Raw genomic sequence first — 17,297 nt, 5'->3', positions numbered from 1 at the left:
GTAAAACCAGTTCTGAATATGCCAAATGTATTAATGAAGTAAAAAGTGTATCTGACTGAGTGGGTGCATCTGAAGAAAATGTTTTTCAGCTAACTAACCAGGTAGAAGAGGTTGAAAATAAATTGGATGAGCATAGCAGTTAGCTATGCCAAGTTGAAACTAACCTCAAACATGGAACTAACAGTAGTGGGTGTAGTTTTGTAGCAGAATTGTCTGAAATACTATATGTCACTAACAGGCAGTTTTTACGTTTTGATCCAACATGAAATGTACATCCAAAAGAATTTTGAAATGTCTTTGAATGTGTTCTACATAGTCTGTGGTGACACAGACAAAAAATAGGGTTTATTATGTCTAAATTTTTGGGAGAGGCTAGAATTTGGGGGATTATCACTACTGAACAGTACTTTACTTTAGATAAATTTAAAGAGGCGTTTTTTAAGGAATGCTGGGGCAAGCAAAAATAAATGGAGTTGCAAAATAGTTTCTGGGCTGGGGAAGAGTTATAGCCCAGAAAGGAAAGTGTAAGAACATTTGCCTTTAAGTGGATGACCAATTTGTCTTATTTAAACTATAAATTGTTATGGACCTGGAAGGTAGACTGCCCATGAACTAGCGAAACAAAATTATTGCAGCTCTGAGGGATGACATTCATAAATTCATTAGTTATCTGGAGAGAGTTGAGAAGTTGTTGCATGAGGTGGAGCATGCAAATCGTAATGTTAGACCACCGAATAATGCATAACCGCGGCAGAATGTAAATGTTAGCAGAATTGGCATGTAATGTGGAAACAGCAGGAGTAGAGCTGCCAGGAGGTGACGCTATCCAGCAAATGATAGGTGATATAATGGGGAGAAGGTGCACAATTATTGATTGTATTCTCCGGTGCGGGAGGATGACATTGTGCCAAGGCGACAGCAAATGGGGCTAAACATAAGAAATGGTACAGAATCCCAGAATCCATTAAACTAAATGCCATATGTGAAAGGGCTAGCATTTACAAGATGGGAAGTAGTAATTTGAACCCACTAGCAAAACCCTTTGTATGTGTTAGCACAAAACAGACAGCAATTATAAGCGAGTAGCAAAAGAACATAGTAACAACAGATGAAACAAGCTACATAAAAATATGTAGATTTAATGGAGGTTTTGGACAGACATAAACAAAATAAGCACTGTATTGCAGATGAAATGGGTGATTTATCAGCGGAAAATGTGACAGAACCTGATTGTCAGAAAGTCTTTGGCACCCAAGTTGAAGTCGAGTCATGTTCTGGGGAAGGAGAAAGTACAGAAGATGCAGAATTACAGGAGAATAGTGATTTCAGTGTAGAAGAAATCTATTAATGATGACGTTTGTGAGACTATGAGGAAGAGGCAGGAAAATGATGACCAAAATGGAGGTCAGCCAAGTAATTGTGGAAAAAAGGGAGGGAGAGAGAAAAGGGAGAATGGGGAAATGCCGGAAAAAAAATTTGATTCGTCATTAGTGGACAGAATTGTTAGTATGGAAGAGAAAAACGATGTGGGTAATTTTGCAAAAATCTGTATTATAAGTCGGTTAGAATTGTAGCCAAATAGAAATTAACTTGTAATAACGCCAGTAATGGGGGTGTAGATAATTATAGTAAAAAAAAAAAAAAAAAAAAAAAAAAAGGTTAAACAAGAGTTCTATTGGCAGTGTAAATAAATGGTGTGAAAGTACTCCATAACGTCCTTATAATCCTTGCTCTATGTTTAAAAATGCTAGTATGCTAGTTGGCATAGATTTCTTTAACCAGTACAAAGGGAGATTAAATTTTAATGAAAATATAGTAACTTTTGAAATAAATAGGAAAGATATGGTTGCACCATTTTTTCGGAAAAATAATTTGACTAAATAATAAGTAGCAAGTACAACAATTAGGTATCATAGAAGGATCGAAGATTTAGAGGGCTACAATGAGTATGGGAATGATTTGGGGGTGGACCCTGAGAAAATGAAACCATTGGGCATAAGAACTGTTATCAATTTGAAAAGATACATTAGTCCAGAATTAGATGTGAGCTAAGCCTGTAGGCCTCAGGGGGCATTACAACCTATACAATGTTAGGTGTTTGATGAACACCAGGTGGTCAAGTTATTGACAATGCTGCTTCAGTTTCTTTTCGTATTGTCAATCTTGCTCTTCTGTCATTCTGAACTGAATCTATCATCTTTAATTTTCTTCTTCATCAGTGAAGGTAAAGTGTTTGAGAGCCTCAAAGGGCATTATGGTGTCTTATGATGAAATAAGTTTTATGCTGAGAGAAATGGGGGTCAAATTGTAATGGAGTGAAGTGGCGACATAAGTATGTTAATGTAGGGAAATGAAAGTAACCAGATGTGATAAGTGCAGTTGATAAAAAATATATCTGGATAAAGCTGAAGAACATTTATTATCAAAGGAAAAATTGTAACTTTTGCTTTCAATTGCAAATAGTTTTTTTAAAAAAACTCATGAAATCTTCCACAGGAAATCAATTCTTGAAAAAATTACTCTGTTAATTTACTTTCATTTCAAATCATGTTAAACAAAATATAAAATTTGTAAATAATTTCTTGTAATAATAAGTGATTGTATATTAGGATATATGTAAAGAAAGTAGTCTTAGATGGAAGTATAGTTTCAGGGACAATGTTGCATGTAAACCCTGGAAGGACAGATATGTGGAGAATGGAGGAATGTTATGGACACTACAATGCAAAGGTGCCATAATCAAAAAATTGGCAAAATTATGTGATGACTATAGTGATGTGCTTGTGCTAAGGTAGGATAAAATACAATTATTACGAGGGCAGTTCAATAAGTAATGCAACACATTTTTTTTCTTGGCCAATTTTGGTTGAAAAAACCGGAAATTTCTTGTGGAATATTTTCAAACATTCCCGCTTCGTCTCGTATAGTTTCATTGACTTCCGACAGGTGGCAGCGCTGTACGGAGCTGTTAAAATGGCGTCTGTAACGGATGTGCGTTGCAAACAATGGGCAGTGATCGAGTTTCTTTTGGCGGAAAACCAGGGCATCTCAGATATTCATAGGCGCTTGCAGAATGTCTACGGTGAGCTGGCATTGGACAAAAGCACAGTGAGTCGTTGGGCAAAGCGTGTGTCATCATCGCCGCAAGGTCAAGCAAGACTGTCTGATCTCCCGCGTGCGGGCCGGCCGTGCACAGCTGTGACTCCTGCAATGGCGGAGCGTGCGAACACACTCGTTCGAGATGATCGACGGATCACCATCAAACAACTGAGTGCTCAACTTGACATCTCTGTTGGTAGTGCTGTCACAATTGTTCACCAGATGGAATATTCAAAGGTTTGTTCCCGCTGGGTCCCTCGTTGTCTAACCGAACACCATAAAGAGCAAAGGAGAACCATCTGTGCGGAATTGCTTGCTCGTCATGTGGCTGAGGGTGACAATTTCTTGTCAAAGATTGTTACAGGCGATGAAACGTGGGTTCATCACTTCGAACCTGAAACAAAACGGCAATCAATGGAGTGGCGCCACACCCACTCCCCTACCAAGAAAAAGTTTAAAGCCATACCCTCAGCCGGTAAAGTAATGGTTACAGTCTTCTGGGATGCTGAAGGGGTTATTCTGTTCGATGTCCTTCCCCATGGTCAAACGATCAACTCTGAAGTGTATTGTGCTACTCTTCAGAAATTGAATAAACGACTTCAGCGTGTTCGTAGGCACAAAAATCTGAACGAACTTCTCTTTCTTCATGACAATGCAAGACTTCACACAAGTCTTCGCACCCGAGAGGAGCTCACAAAACTTCAGTGGACTGTTCTTCCTCATGCACCCTACAGCCCCGATCTCGCACCGTCGGATTTCCACATGTTTGGCCCAATGAAGGACGCAATCCGTGGGAGGCACTACGCGGATGATGAAGTAGTTATTGATGCAGTACGACGTTGGCTCCGACATCGACCAGTGGAATGGTACTGTGCAGGCATACAGGCCCTCATTTCAAGGTGGTGTAAGGCCGTAGCATTGAATGGAGATTACGTTGAAAAATAGTGTTGTGTAGCTAAAAGATTGGGGAATAACCTGGTGTATTTCAATGCTGAATAAAACAACCCCTGTTTCAGAAAAAAAATGTGTTGCGTTACTTATTGAACTGCCCTCGTAAATGGAAGGACACAAAATTGCAGTGCCTTTAAATAAAAATGTGAAAAAAGGGTAACTTCAAAAGTTATTAAAATGTTGAAAATTTGTATAAATTTTGTCAAGTAAGAAACGATTATTCATAAAGAAATTAAAATATTAGGCTAGGTTAGTTGTAGACTGCCAAGTCTAGAGTAAGAAATTTGTAATTTTAGTTTATAAGAATGAGAAATTTTTGAAAGATTTAAAATTTGAAGCCAGGATCGATAATTTTGTATAATTCTAAACTTTTGGAAAAAAAATTTACAATCATAGGGGGTGTGAGGTGCCTTTATATCGCTCCCGTCTGGAGCCTGTGTATCAGGAGAATGACTCATGTGCATGATGACAGATGATCTGAAGCGGGTTCAGTCGAGTACGTAGTTCTAATTTTCAACCACCTGAGTACCGTAGCGGACAGAGATATTCCAGAAACAGGTCAAGAGAATATTTTTGTGAATTGTTCTGTTTATTTCTTGAAGACCTTTTTATTTATTTATGTTTTTACAGTGTTGTAAATGTTTTTAATAGTGTGAATGATACATGAATGTGGTCTAAAGTAAATATGTAGATCATTGTTATATTGACAAACACCCTACGAACTAGTGTGAGGTATTTTTAAAGACAGTGTGAATGCAGAGGATGGGGAATTTTGTATTATAATATGTTAAGTAAATCTAAAGTAAAAGGAAAGCTAATTTGAGTGCAAATGAATGTAGGTAATAATGTAAAGTATAAATAAAATATCAGAATGTTAAATATTTATTTTGGGAAAAGTACAATTCGAAAGTGTATTATTTGTTGATTGGTTAGTCATGAAAAGCGCGGTTGATTGCGGGAGCATAATGTTTTTTTTTTTTTTTTTTTAATTGGCCGTAAAGAAAACTGAAAAAACAGAGTGGAGTATTCTTTGTGCGTCTCTTCTATTAGAGTTAAAGAATGCTTACAGCAGTCTAAAGTAGTCGGATACCAGCCTTTCAATGGTACGGTCGTGTGTAGTATGAGTTCCGAAGGAAGTTATAGTTTACCAGTTTTAGTTGTGCTACATACTTGAAATGTGGTTTAAGGTGAAGGCAAATTTATTCCCGTGTGTTTTCTCTTTCTTTAGAAAGTATTCATTTTTTAAGTAATTTGTGTATGAGAAAAGACAGTAATTCCACATGTCATATTGAGCAGATCGATAACCATAAACTTGAGTGCATTAGACACCAATAAATTTAATAGTGTGGCAAGCACTTTTTTTTTAAGAACAATCCATGTTTAGTAGCTGTTCAGATTTCGGGAAATACGTTTCTGTAAACTTGCTAATGTGAATGAAAGGATTTGTGCATGGATGTGTCAGGATTAGCCCGGGCTTGTCCATGAATGTGTAATTCTCAACTTCAGAATCTACCAAAGTTTTGCCAGTATTTCGACTTTTCATTCGAAATTAAGACCCTTTCCTGATTCTTAGAACAGTTACATTGTATGCAGCCTGGTGCGAGTCGCAGTACGGCAGGTTTCTGCTCGGCTTTCCTACCGGTGATTTGCTTTGACGAGTTCACAGGCAGGTGCTGGTAAAAAACACAGAAAGGAACTGCAACGCTGCAACTCATGCGACGTCCTTTTCACATAGCGTGAAACAGTAAAGTCATTGTGTGTTGTACCTTGGATTCCTCCACAAATATTTGTTCATTTTTTGGAAACAGTGTGTGGGCAAGTTGTGTTTAATTGTGTCAGCTTTCTAATAATTAAACCTCCTGCGGCCAAGTCAACATGTGCATGTGCGCGAGTCATTGCTTTCACCTCGTCTGCTGACGTAGCTCATTATTGCGATTAGGTCACAGTGGGTGTCACAAGTTCTGCTCTGCACAGACGATGATACATAAACACCAACACTTACAACTACGAAAATGGGTATCGGTCACATCATGGGACTTATATGGGTCAACCACAACTATTGATACCAAAAAAACCAACACACACACACACACACACACACACACACACACACACACACACACACACACACACACGGCACCATAAAACACAAGACGACATCTACAAACACAACCAACTCATAAACACCATGCTGTAATGAAGTCACACACCAAAACACCCTTATGTCACGGGTCAGAGCAGACTGGTGGAATCGGACACTTCCATTGACTAATGCTCCCCCCCCCCCTTTTTTTTGTCCAAGGAATGGGATATGATGATACACAAAACGTTTCATGTGGATAAACGTCCATTTTGTACTGATAATCCTTGAGCACTCTGGGTTGTTTTCCAAATACATGTTCATACTTGAATAACAGATCTGTAAGTTCCTGTTCACTTAATGTGCTGGGCTCGCTCACCTTCTGCTCTACAACTTCATAGTTTACATACAGTTCTGACATTTGTTCATTATAGTGAGTGTTTACAAATAATACAGTAGAAAATACAAATTGAACTGTAACATCAGACTACTACTTGTTCTTCTTGTCTGCTGTTTTTATTACATTGACAGAAAATACCTGTTCATTTACATTGAAGTAGCATTTACCACTTCCTATTTCAATTTGCGTCTTATAAGTTCTAAACATGTCCATCCCAATCAAACAATTTACTCTTGGAAAAATTCAGCTGACATTAAGTCAGTCATTTCATCTGTGTCTAGAACTGAGTGTACTTCCATGTCAGATATCGTTGTCTTTATAACTGCCTGTAGCTGCTCTTCGTACAAGTTTTCCTGAACTTCCCCTCATGTCGGTATAAATCATCTTTTGAGTCACTTTTCGTCTTATCTCACAAAACATGTTTTTATGAGTGTATTGCTCCCACTCCCTACCTGGTCAGCAGTGTGGGGCCTCACTGCAGCCGGTTGGAGTTTTTACATCAGTGCAGGAGCATTGACCTCGGGGACGAGTAATTTCAGCATGCTGTACAGTGTGTGCTGTGTTACACCAATTCGTGTCATTGGCTGCATGTGACCCATTTTCGTGCGAATTCATGTTGGTAGTTGTGAAATTATAGTTCGCACTATTATGTTGTCCAAAGGTTGGACCGTAGTTTGCTTGTCCGTTGTAATTGTTCCTGTTCTGATAACCTCGCTTAAATCTTTTGTTTTTCCCATTTCCATTACCATACCCATTCCTTTTCTGTATGTACTGTATCAGATATGGTTACTGTTCTTGTTGTGAAATAACATTATTATTTATATATTGGTTCATAAATCAGGTCAACGGAATCTAAAACCGACAAAAAGTACTCAGTGTCTTGTTCTGGTGTGGTTACTAATTTTTCCCTTGTGTGTGGCGGAAATTGGCTCTTTAATATCTTCAATACATCCAACTGTGATATGGGATTGGTCCAATGTCTGATCTTATTTAAATACTTTTTGAAATAACCTCACAGAACAGCTTCCCACCAGTACTCATCTAGGAAAGCACGATCAAATCGCTTGTAACTGTGACAACATTCTGCCATTTCAGTGGCCCTGAAAAGAACGTCACCTTGGGTGTAACCAACAACAAATATTATCTTTTGAGCCTCTGCCGAGTTACACGGAAATACGTTGTGGAACACACTGATAAAAACTACAGACTTCATCCACTTTCAATCTGTCGAATAAAAGGGAAACTGCCTGTGTCTACACAGTCCATCAGTGATGTTGGATGTTATACATTTGGCTTTATCTGACATTGCTGTGTTGTTACAAGTGTGCGGAGCACTGTGTGGCAATTACGCAAGTGTTGTAGGTATTACTGTAGGTAAATTATGAATTTTGCAACCTTCACTTGTGCTCTTTTTCAGGCTTGTAACAAGATGTGGATAAATATTACACGCATACATCTTGGGCACAGGTAGTTGAATATTGGCAACATGACCTCCTTCATTTGATAATTTGGTTCCACTTTTCTTCATGGCCTCTTCTACCATGTCTACATATACTTTGCATTCAGATACTACCTTCTGCGCTAATGTACTACTTTGATCTAAGGTACCTGCTTCTGCTCATTTGGTTATGTCATTTAAATTTTTTCTTATCCGAGTTCTGTCTCTTCTGGCACATTCAGACTAATTCCAAGCTTTCTACTCTTAATGTTAGCTCCTCTACTGCCAATGGTAAATCTTCATAGTCCTTGTTGACAGTAGTGGTCATTTCCCTTACAGTATTACACATTTGGTTTTGATTTACTCTTATACTGTTATTCGTGTCCATGACTTTCTTTAACTCACTTTCTACGTGTTCTTGATTGTCGCTAATGGAAACCACTTTTTCGTTCGAAACATCAATACTTTCTTTAACGTCAGAAATAATCTCCCGTTTTGTTTTTTTCATTTCTTTCAAATTATCAGATACTTCTGTGTGTAACTTTTCTGTCAGACCATTGAATTTTTGTGTGACACTGTATTGGTAATCTTCCAGTACCTGGTTTTTGTTCCTTTTTTGAAATCTGAAAAACCTTGTGACAAATCACTACATTGTGTGTTCGAGTTACTAAGCTGTTGTGTAACTGTACTGAATTTCATGTTCATAGTTGTCAGTGATTGCTGTAACAGTGCACTGATTGTACTATTATTATTGCTGTCAGCTGTACGTTTGCATGTTACTATTCAGATTACCGATAATTGGTGTCTGTCCTATGTTGTCAAAATACATTACAGTTTCACATTCCTCTGTTTCATTCAGCAATGATATATCACTTAAGGAGATGCGTGAAAGTCTCATTGATAGTCATCATGGTATCGTAATAGGTTGTCTGTGTATCTGTGCGGTCATTTGTTACGTCTTTGATACTTCTCTCTGATTTTATGTCGACTTTCTGCTAGCTGCACGGTTGGAGCTTCGCTTTCATTTGTCTGTTCACGTAAAACACCATCATCCTGGCTGATTGCACCTTCTGTATTATGATCAACAATGGGTAATTTTTGGTCAGCTAGCAATTATGGAAAAAATTAATAAAAACCAGTAGATAAATTGGTGCCATGAACAGTCTTTCTCGCAGCATAAGAAAAATACATTGCAATGTACAAATCCTGAAGGTTCCTTACTCTATCAATATAGCTTTTTTAGAATGTCCGATTTTGCAGCAAACTTTGTGCTTAAGAAAAAGTCAATTGTTCAATTATCACACACACACACACACACACACACACACACAGGGAAACATTCCACGTGGGAAAAATATATCTAAAAACAAAGATGATGAGACTTACCAAACAAAAGCGCTGGCACGTCGATAGACACACAAACAAACACAAACATACACACAAAATTCAAGCTTTTGCAACAAACGGTTGCTTCATCAGGAAAGAGGGAAGGAGAGGGAAAGACGAAAGGATGTGGGTTTTAAGGGAGAGGGTAAGGAGTCATTCCAATCCCGGGAGCGGAAAGACTTACCTTAGGGGGAAAAAAGGACAGGTATCGCGCGCGCGCGCCCACACACACACACACACACACACACACACACACACACACACACACACACACATATCCATCCGCACATACACCTTTTTTTTTTATGCTGGAAAGGTCGTGAAGGGTGAGTGAGTTGCCTTTCCAGAGGTGGGAAACCAGGAGATTGGATAGTTTTTTGAGGTGAAGGGTGGCATGCTGTTCTAATTTGCGGTTGGCCTGTAGGAGGATGCTCTGAATAGCCGGTGTGGATGTGGGAGAGGAAAGATTGAGGACTTTTATTAAGGATAGGAGTTGACAGGTGTGTTCATTGGCTGAGTTGATGTGTAGGTGAAGAATTAGGTGGGTGAGGGCAATGGATTTTTCAGTTTGAAACTGGATTAGGGACTGATGGAAAGAAGGGTTGCAGCCAGAGATGGGAACTTTAAGTCTGAGGCCTTTGGGGGTAATGCCAAATGCCAGACAAGCCTGAGAAAATAAAATATGGGAGCGTAATCTGGCTAGGGCGAAGGCATGTTTGCGGAGGGAATCTAAATAAAACTTAATGGGGTCGTTGTGGGGGTGTTGTGAGGGTGACATGGTATTAGAAGGTGGAAAGTGTAACATGAGGCTGAAATGAAAATGAAAAAAGAAAAAAATATATATGGGTAGAGATAAAGGTGAACTAGAAAGCAACTGGAGATCTGGTGTGAAAAAAGGCGAAAAAGTGTTGGTTAACGCTGGGCTGCGTTGATCCTGTGGTGAACTTGGGTTGGTAGACAACGATGTGCATAAAGGTTAGGTGGTTGTGTTGCCACCAAAACACGTTAAAGGGTGGAGAAATTCGCGAAAATTTCGAAAAAACTACGAGTAAATGTATTAAAGGGAGTGGTTTTGTGGTAGCAGATTATGAAAATGAGGCTAACAATTGACTGACGAAGAAATAATGATGTTAAAACCTATGGGAAGCGGCTAAAAATGATCAGTGATGTGAGAAATACGGAAATGGAAATATAGCAAAAGTTATTAGAACTAGCCGAAATGGTTGTTTAATAGGTGAAAAGAACTGTTTGTGAACTAGAAACGGTGGATTTTATAGCAGCGGTAGTGTTGAAAGCGGAAAAAAAAAATTTTTTTTTGTTATGGTTTGGAAGTGGGTTACGTATTATTTGTGTATGTGCGGATGGATATGTGTGTGTGCGCGCGAGTGTATACCTGTCCTTTTTTCCCCCTAAGGTAAGTCTTTCCGCTCCCGGGATTGGAATGACTCCTTACCCTCTCCCTTAAAACCCACTTCCTTTCGTCTTTCCCTCTCCTTCCCTCTTTCCTGATGAGGCAACAGTTTGTTGCGAAAGCTTGAATTTTGTATGTATGTTTGTGTGTCTATCGACCTGCCAGCGCTTTTGTTCGGTAAGTCACCTCATCTTTGTTTTATATATATATATATATATAATGTAAGTCACTATTATGTTCCGCTGATATCATTAACTTACCTCTTATCTTCTGTGGTTACCGATCATATAGTCCATCCACTAAATCTTGATGATTAGTACATGTATGTGTCTTGCAGGATGGAAGAAATTACTGCCTCTTATTATTGCAGGCAAAAGTCGTGCTTGTGAAGGAATACTGTCATAATAAATAAAAATATTCTTGGGGCTATGATAACTTTATTATATTCTTGCATTTTTATACACACATTATTGATACATGAGTAAAAATTACATGTTGTTCTTATGAGAGATCTTAAACATAAGTATTCTCAAGTGAAAATGAAACAAACATTGTAAAAAAAAAAAAAAAGGAGAGAGAGAGAGAGAGAGAGAGAGAGAGAGAGAGAGAGAGAGAGAGAGAGAGAAGAAAATATTCTCCAGACATTGCTCTTCTGTTACAAAGATAATTTTAAAAACCTATCTTTGCCTTGTTCTGGGGGATGTACAAATTTCTTATTACTAATGAGGAAAATAAAACATTCATATAAATTAATAACAAGAAAAAATAAAAGCCATGATATTGGGAGTTAGTTCATTAGTATTACACACCTGGAACAGATAATTGTAAGTTCTTTAAACATTGTCCTGGAAGTTTTCATACCAGTATTGCTAGTTTTCGAAATTTCAATTACTCCTTTGCAAAACTTGTATTTCCTCAGTGCATAACACCAGATTGCAACAGACTATGCTGATTCGTACAGTAATGAGATGTTACATCTGTTCTTAAATAGTGTTAAAACATTACAGTATTCACTCAAACATTTGATCAATTTGTGTAAGATGTTTGTTCAGTAACACAGCTCGCTAATTCTAGGTTGTACTGCTTCTAGCTTTTGCTCTTTTGTCTCTAATGCTTATTTTATTGTTCACCATACTTCTCAGTGACCTGGATATACATGCCCTAGGTCTGTTATCACATATCTAAGCTCTGCACTAGGTTTGAAGATATTAGTGACTAGGAACTCTGTAACTGAGGGCCTACATCCTGTCCATGGCTACTAGCAGCAGTGGCTCCGTTGTCTTTCTTCTTTTTCTTCTCAACACCTCTGGCTTTCCTACTAATAACTGGTCACTTGTATGTTTTGTACACTTATTTCTGTCAGAAGGTCCTTTCCACTCAATCTTTGCAACTAGTGAAACATGTTTTTTGTGTCCAAAATGAAACTCTCAGAGGGAATATTCTTTCTTCTTGTCCCCTTACTAGCAAACTCCCCCCCCCCCCCCCCCCCTGCCCCCTTAAAGCACACTAGGAAAAGAGAGAAGTTCTGAGGTTTTTAGCATAACTAATATACATCTTACAATCTCATACAGCTGATCTGGGTTTGATCCTACCTACAGGCTTGATTTCATTTTGTTTTCTTCATTGTTTTAAAAGTTACAACTTTTTAATAAGTTAATGACCTAAAGTATTATCAATTAAATCATATATAATTTTATTCTCTTTATGGAATGGCTATCATAGGCTAAAAATGTGAATTACTCTCGTCACTGCTCTCTTTTCAAAAAGTTCAATAATTTCAAATGCTTTTTTTAACGAAGGTAACTACTGTCATTAGTATGTTATTACAAAATAGGGTGAGATATAAGCTGTGGTAAGGTTACAAATATTCATTGCAAATTCGAGGAACCAGTGTTTTTGTGGAAAAGCAGAGTATAGCTGTCGTCCTATTCTATATACAGACAGGCAGACGGTCAGGAAGCATCTAGGCCCGCAGAGAACTAATCGAGCAATGGCCTTACCTGCAATAGTGCCAGTTCATTGCTGACTTTTGCAGAGATTAGAGTATGCTGTACTGTGAAATATTATTGGAATTTTTACAATACTGTGAATTAAAAAGTCTGTCAATGAGGACATCACAAAACTGTCAGAAGCTGCAGATTCATTATACAGTGAAGTGGTCAGACATGATGTTAAAAGATGCAGTTGTTTATTGGTTGGTTGAAAAGAGGGGGGGAAGGGACCAGACTGCTGGGTCATCGGTCCCTGGATCCAAATAAAACAATGCCACAAGGGACAGAATAAAACAAGCGAGACTGACAACACAAAACGGAGAGAAAGGAAAAATTACAAGAAAAATGGGGAGAAGAAACCCACAGAAATGCAAGAAACAGGTAGAAGAGATTAAAACAACAAGACAGATTACCAGGGCTGGCTGACCATGAGAATAAAAAGGAGAAGCCAGCCACTCTGCAAAACATTAAAACTTCCACCCTAAAAGCACTAGGGTGGAGGACACAGAGGGACATATGACATGCGCTAAAACTTAGATAGAATGATAAAACTCAACCTCACAAATAAAATGTAAAACTAAATCAGCTGATGAGGCGTTGTCAGATAAAATTAGTGGCAACGAGACCAGTAACCGAAGATTTCGTCGCAGGGCAGTCAAAGAGGGACAGTGCACCAGAATATGGGCCAATGTAAACCGGGCACTGTATTGACACTGAGGCGGGTCTTCACGGCACAGGAGGTAGATGTGGGTTGCCCAAGCATGACCAATGCAGAGAACCACAGAGTCCCTGCAAGAGGCCCGCATGGAGGACTGCCACACATTTGAAGTCTCCTTAATGGCATGCAGTTTGTTGTTGATACTGAGACTGTGCCATTCTGTCTCCCAAAGCCGAAATACACGGTGGCATAAAAATGAATGCAGGCCAGTTATTGGAATGCTGATCTTCATAATCAGTTTCTGTGTAGCCTGTTTGGCCAGCAACTTCGTTGCCTGGGATTCCGACGTGTCCTGGGGTCCACACACACACACACACACACACACACACACACACACACACACACACACACACACACACACACACACACACACACACCACTGAATGATTGGACCTTTCGAAGGCATAGAGGGACTCCTGGATGGTCGCTACCAAAGGATTATGAGGGTAGCACTGGTCAATAGCTTGTAGGCTGCTCAATGAGCAAGTACACAGAAGGAACGACTCCCCAGGGCATGAACGGATGTGCTCAATAGCACGAGAAATGCCCGCCAGATCTGTAGTGAAAACACTGCAGCCATTTGGCAAGGAGTGCTGTTCAATATGTCCTCCATGGACATATGTGAAGCCAACGTGACTATCAGCCAGCAAGCAGTCTGTGTAAACCACTTCACGGCCTCGGTACATGTCAAGAATCGAAAGGAAGTGACAGTAGAGAGACGAGGGTGAACTGAGTCCTTTAGGCCATGTGAAAGGTCCAGGCTAAGCTGCAGACTAGGTGTACACCATGGAGGTATACGCAAATAGACCTCAAGTATAAGTGGTAAAGGCACGGACTCCAGTTCACATAGATGAGATCGGACGTAGACTGCAATTGTAAGTCCTGACTTGGGACACCAATGCAGGAGATGAACCGCTGTGTGTGGGAAACGGAGACGGTAATTCGCATGCACAGGAGAACTATGAATGTGTGCAACGTAACTGGTGAGCAGTTGTGCACACCTGACCTGTAATGGAGGGATTCCAGCCTCCACCAGGACGCTGGTCACCGGATTTGTCCTACAAGCTCCCGTCACTAGTCGAACAACACAGTGGTGCACTGGGTTGAGTAAAGATGAGGTTGCCACCGAACCATACACCAGACGCCCATAGTCAAGGCAGGATTGAACAAGGGCTCTGTAGAACTGTAGCAGTGTAGAGTGATCTGCACCCCAGTTCATGTTGCTCAGGCAGTGGAGGGTACTGAGCTGCTGCCATCACTTCTGCTTAAGCTGACGGAAGTGAGGAAGTCAAGTCAATTGGGGATTGAAAACCAGTCCTAAAAATCAATATATCTCCATTAAATTGAGACGATCATCAGTAAGGTAAAGTTCTGGTTCCGGATGAACGGCATGAAGCCAACAGAAGTCCACAACACATGACTTTGCAGCCAAAAACTGGAAGCCATGGGCTCGAGCCCATGACGGTGCTTTGTGGCTGGCTCCCTGTAGGCGCCGCTCAGCAACACCAGTACTGGTGGAGCAGTACGAAATGCAGAAGTCATCTGCATTCAGAGAGGGTGCGACGATGGCACTACAGCTGCTGCTAGACCATTAATGGCCACTAAAAATAGAGATACACTCAATACAGAGCCCTTCTACTGGGCATGAGGGGAACTATAGGAGGCACCAACTTGGACATGGAAAGTATGTAGCGACAGGAAACACTGTATAAAAATTGGGAGTGGGCCTCAGACACCTCACTTGAATAATGTGGCAAGGGTATGATGTCGCCAGGCAGTGTCATATGCTTTTCGTAAATCAAAAAAGACGGCAACAAGGTGTTGGTGTCTGGAAAATGCTGTTCAGATGGCAGATTCAAGGGACACAAGATTCTCAGTGGTAGAGCAACCCAGGCACGGAGCGAGTAGGCTACGTGGCTCCAGGATCCAACCCAACCGCCAACACAACATATGTTCCATCAGCTTACAAAGAACATTGGTGAGGCTGTTTTTGCTGGGTTTGAGCACTGGAATGATGGTGCTCTACCGCCAGTGCAATGGAAAGACGACATTGCACCAGATCTGGTTGAAGATCAGGAGGAGATGCCGCTTGTAGTCAGACGAGAGACTGACTGTGGGTCCGATAAAGCCCGGAGGTGTGTCGGGGCAATGTGCAAGGGCAATGAGGAGTTCCCACTATGTAAATGAGGCGTTATAGCGTTCACAAGGTGTGTAGTGAATGAGAGGACTTTCCCTTTCATCCGCCATTTGAGAGTGCAAAAGGCTGGGGGGTAATCCTACGACACAGAAGCAAGAGCATAGTGCTCAACAATCGCGTTTGTGTTGGTAGATAACACACCATTTGTGTTAACACTGGGAACACCTGTTGGGGTCTGGTACCCTATCACTTCTCTTTAGGGACTTGCTGGGAAGATTTCTCCGAAGAAGCTTCAGGCATGCAGGAAGATCGTGAAGCTCTTCATCCAGCAGCTTTTGGTTCCTTGAGCCACTGGCGAGTGTCCGCCATGGCATTAGTGGAGACCTTGGGAGAGAGGGCCCCAAGGGACCCCTTCCACACAAGAGGAACCGGAGGAGGCTGTTGCTTCTGCACGAGGGGAGAGGGGACTGATGTCCCCTGCAATTGGAGGGGCCTTGCTCCCTTAATAGGTGCTTTGGGAGCAACGGAGGAAGGGGGCGGATGTATTCTGGTGGCCCGGAGGGTCCACTGTTCGTGGCATAGAGTGAGGAACCACTGGCACTTGGGACAGAGATGGTGATATTTCTGCAGCATATGTCTACATCAACCGAATGGTGTGTCATCTTTCAAATTTATGTTTAGCCTCTCTGTAAGTCAACCAGTCCAGGGTCTTGTACTCCACGATTTTCTGCTCCTTTCGGAGTACTGGGCATCTGGCGAACAGGGGGAGTGGTGCTCTCCACAGTTGATACAAGAGGGAGGTGGTGCACATGGAGTATCTGGGGGCAGTGGACGTCTGCAGTCTCAACATGTGGCGCTGGAAGTGCAGCGGGAAGACGTGCCCAAATTTCCAGCACTTAAAGCACCACATAAGGGGATGTATGGTTTAATGATACAGCGGTAAACTATCACCTTGATCTTTTCAGGCAATGAATCACCCTCAAAGACCAAGATGAAGGACCCAGTAGCAACCCTGTTGTCTTTGGGTCACCTGTAAACTTGCTGGATGAAATTGCCGTTCTAAATGGGTGCGAAGCTCGGCGTCAGACTGCAAGAGGAGATCGCGATGGAAAATGATCCCCTGGACCATGTTGAGGCTTTTATGGAGAGTAACGGAAACAGGAATATCACCCAGCTTGTCACATGCAATTAACACTCAGGGTTGGGCTGGGGATGCTGTCTGAATCAAGACGGCGCCGTTTCACATTGTGGACAGTGCTGTCACTTCTCCAAACTTAACCTCAAGATACTCAATGAAAAATTGAGGCTTCGTAGATAGAAAGGAGTAACCCATCACTTCTACTACAGACTAAAAACCGAGGCGAATATGGCTCTCTCCGTTCTGTAGCCCTATGTTCCCCCCATGGTGTAGCGAGGGAGGGAAACGATTTAGGGTCATGTCGGCATTGTATTTGGTCTTGCCCTTCTTAGAGACTGCTGATGTCTTACGGTCACCAGCAAGAGATGACAGTCTGCTTCATTGCAGGTCATCCGCCCTGATGCCATCCGCTCCGATCAGGGGCTCTCCCCATGGGCGCCAGCCACAGCAAAGGCCAACTGGCTTGAAGGCCATTGCCAGGAGTCCTGATGTCCCAGGAAGACAGGCATCTACTCCTTGGCATACATGGGGATATTCCAGCTCAGGCA

This window comes from Schistocerca serialis, chromosome 1 (genome assembly GCF_023864345.2).
Source record: "Schistocerca serialis cubense isolate TAMUIC-IGC-003099 chromosome 1, iqSchSeri2.2, whole genome shotgun sequence".
NCBI lineage: Eukaryota > Metazoa > Arthropoda > Insecta > Orthoptera > Acrididae > Schistocerca > Schistocerca serialis.
Note: the sequence above shows the minus strand (reverse complement) of the source record.